Consider the following 3,851-nt stretch of genomic DNA (forward strand, 5'->3'; position numbering starts at 1 on the left):
ATTTATGTATCTTTTATAATTGAAACTTTGTAGCCTTAAGCAGAGGCCTAGGCTGGCCAGGTGTGTGGAAAGCTTGGCTTCCTCCATTTCCGGGGGCAACCCTAGCCTCCTGCTCTTTCCAGCTCTGTGGCTACTGCCATTTCTGTTTGGATTTATGTATCTTTTATCACTGAAACTTTGTAGCCTTGAGTGGAGGCCTAGGCCGGCAAGGGCAGGTGGAAAGCTTGGTTTCCTGTATTGCCGGGGAAACCCAAGCCTCCCTCCTGTTCTCTGTGGCCGTAGCCATCTTGGTTGGGTTTATTTACATATTCGCTCCTGATTGGCTGGTTGGCGTGGCTTGTGGGTATAGCAGAGTGATGGAAAATTTGCATATTACTCTTTTATTATATAGGATTTCCAGTTTTATGCCATTGTGATCTGAGAAGATGCTTGATATGATTTCTATCTTCTTGAATTTGAAGAGACTGTGCCTTTGACCCAATATATGGTCTGTCTTTGAAAATGACCCATGTGCACTTGAGAAGAATGTATATTCTGTGGCTTTGGGGTGAAATGTTCTGTAGATGTCAATTAATTCCATCTGTTCTAGTGAGTCATTTAGGATTGATGTTTCTTTGATGATATTTTGTTTAGAGGATTTGTGCAATGGTGATAGTGGGGTATTAAAGTCTCCTACTATGATTGTATTGCTGTCAATCTCTCCCTTGATATCCTCCAGGAGTATTTTTATGTATTTGGGTGCTCCTGAATTGGGTGTGTATATGTTTACCCGAGTTATTTCTTCTTGTTGGATTGCTCCCTTTAGTATTATGAAGTGGCCTTCATTATCTCTTTTTATGTCCTTCACTTTGAGATCTAATTTGTGAGATATAAGTATTGCTACCCCAGCTTTTTTTTCATTTCCATTCGCCTGAAAAACCTTTTTCCATTCCCTCACCCTCAGTCTGTGTGAGTCTTTTTTTCTGAGGTTGGTTTCTTGTAGACAGCAGATATGTGGGTTATGTTTTTTTATCCAATCCTTTACCATATGTCTTTTGATTGGGGCATTTAATCCATTTACGTTTAAAGTTATTATTGATACGTACTTGTTTGTCGCCATTTTTATTCTTCACCCCTGTGTTCCTTCTTTGCTTCCTATTTTTTTTTTTTTTTTTTTTTTTTTTACAGCAGACCCTTTAGCATTTTTTGCATTGCTGGTTTGGTGGTAATAAATTCCCTTAGTCCTTTTTAATCTGTGAAGCTCCTGATTTCACCCTCAATTTTGATTGATAGCCTTGCTGGGTACAGTATTCTTGGGTTCAGACCCTTCCTATGCATGATTTTGTATATTTCATTCCATTCCTTTCTGGCCTGTTGTGTTTCTGTTGAGAAATCAGTCGCTAGTCTGATGGGGGATCCTTTGTAGGTAACTTTATGTCTCTCTCTGGCTGCTTTTAAGATTCTTACTTTGTTGTTGTTTTTTGCCAATTTAATTCTAATGTGCCTTGGCATTGGTCTTTTGTGGTTCATTTTGCTTGGGACTCTGTGAGCTTCTTGGATTTGTCTGGGTTTTTTTCTTCCCTATATCAGGGACGTTTTCTTTTGTTATTTCTTCAAACAAATTTTCTATTCCTTGTTCAGTTTCCTCTCCTTCTGGTACCCCTATTATGCGGATGTTTTGTTTCGTGTTGTCTCAAAGTTCCCTTAGGCTCTCCTCCTGCTTTTTAATTTTTTTTTTCTAGAAGCTGCTCTACTTGGGTATTTTTTCCTACCTTGTCTTTTAGCTCATTGATGCGGTCCTCTGCTTCTTCTAGTCTACTCTTGATTCTTTCTATTGAGTTCTTTACAGCAGCATTGTCATTTTTATTTCTTCTTGATTCTTCATTTCCTCTAGGTTCTTACACATGTTGTGGAATTTGTCTTCCATTCTTTTCACCCACCTTATGACCATTTCTCTGAATTCTTTCTCTGACAGGTTGCTTGCCTCCATTTCGTTTACTTCCTCTTCTGGTGATGTCTGCTTTTCTTTCATATGCGGGCTGTGTCTTTGTCTCCCCATGATCTCTTTTCTCCAGGTGTCTGGTTATGTAGTTCTCACTCTCCTTTCCGTGAGGGAGTGTAGAGCTCCTCTGAATCCGCGTGCTTGCGCCACTTGGGGACCGGTGTTCTTGGGTTTGCAGCTGTTCGGTGGGTGCTGTAGTTGTAGATTCCCCAGGCTTTTCAGGCTTCTGATAACATCCACTTTCCCCTTCAAGATGGCGCAATCTCCACGTCCGAGCCAGTCGCTCCGGGAAGGAACCCAGCAGCAGTGGGGGCTGCCCTGTCAGGGGAGCTCCGTCCAGCAGTCCCCACAGTCTCCTGGCGTATAGCTGTCCCTCAACTCACCAACAAACCCTCCCCGTGTGACCACACACTCTCCCTTTGTTTTCTCCCTCACACACTCTCTTGCAATCTGCCTTTCCGTTGGCAGCCATCTTCTTTCCAGGACCTGAGTCTTATAATTCTAAAAATTGTCTTCTAGGTCCCAGGACCCCAAGTGGAGCAGCATAACTTAGGGGAAGGAGAATGGCCTTTGGAGAGAGAATCACATGGGTTTGAATCCTGGCTCCTCCAATTACTAGGTATGCCATTTGGGACATGTTACTATCCACCTCTCTGAACTTCAGTTTCCTCATCTCTAAAATGGGGATTGTGACCTAACTGGTTTGGCTTAGTGGATAGAGCATCAGCCTGAGGACTGAAAGATCCCAGGTTCGATTCTAGTCAAGGGCACAAGCCAGGGTTGCGGGCCAGATCCCCAGTAGGGGGCATGCAGAAGGCAACCAATCAATGATTCTCTCTCTCATCATTGATGTTTCTACCTCTCTCCCTGTCCCTTCCTCCCTGAATTCAATAAAAATATATTTTAAAACAGAAAAAAGGGGGATCATGATAAGACCTAAATCTTGTGAGGATTAAGTGTGATAATGTTCATAAAGGGTATATCATCACAGTGTCTGGCACATAGTGAATGATAAATAGGAACAATTAATACAGTATATGAGATGGGTCCAAAGATGGACTTACCTGAGGAGACCTTGGAAGGCATTTACTTCCCTCCTTTTAAACTGAAATCACATCACCTCACATTTTGACTTCTAGGCCCCCTTTCACAAAAAGGCAAGTGCAGAGACAGATCTAACTAATTGAAGTTTTTGGTTAATCAAGGGCTTGCTACCCTCCAACGGTTTTGTGTTGATTTTAGGATAAAGACCAAAAATCTCAATGTGGTTTGCAATTTCCCACACGGTCAGAACCCTGCTCATCTCTCCAGCCTCATATCCCAATTCTTTTTGCTCCTTGGGTTTGACACTGGGCCACAGGGCCCTTGCACAGGCTGCTCCTTTTGCAGAGATAACGAGTACATGTTACCTACCCACTTAACTCCTATTCATTTTTCAGAGCACAGGCATATCCTTTGTATTGCCCAATTATTCTGATTTCTGATTATATATCCTATGTTACTGTGTTTACTTGATTAATGTCTACTTCTTCTGCTGGACCGTGCACTCCGTGAGGGCAGGGAACACAGCTGTGGGTCAATCACTATAGCATCCCCAGTGCCTAACACAGTAACCAGCCTGTAATGGCCATTCATTAAGTGATTTGTTGAATGCATAGGTGATATGCATAGCTTACTGTTTTAAGAATGTGTGCAGTCAGGATGTTTGCTTAAAACTACAAAGTCCTGCCCTAACTGGTTTGGCTCAGTGGATGGAGCATCGGCCTGTGGTCTGTAGGGTCCCTGGTTCCATTCCAGTCAAGGGCATGTACCTTGGTTGCGGGCACATCCCCAGGGGGTGTGCAAGAGGCAGCTGATAGATATTTCTCTC

Source organism: Plecotus auritus, assembly GCF_963455305.1.
Source record: "Plecotus auritus genome assembly, chromosome: 7".
Lineage (NCBI taxonomy): Eukaryota > Metazoa > Chordata > Mammalia > Chiroptera > Vespertilionidae > Plecotus > Plecotus auritus.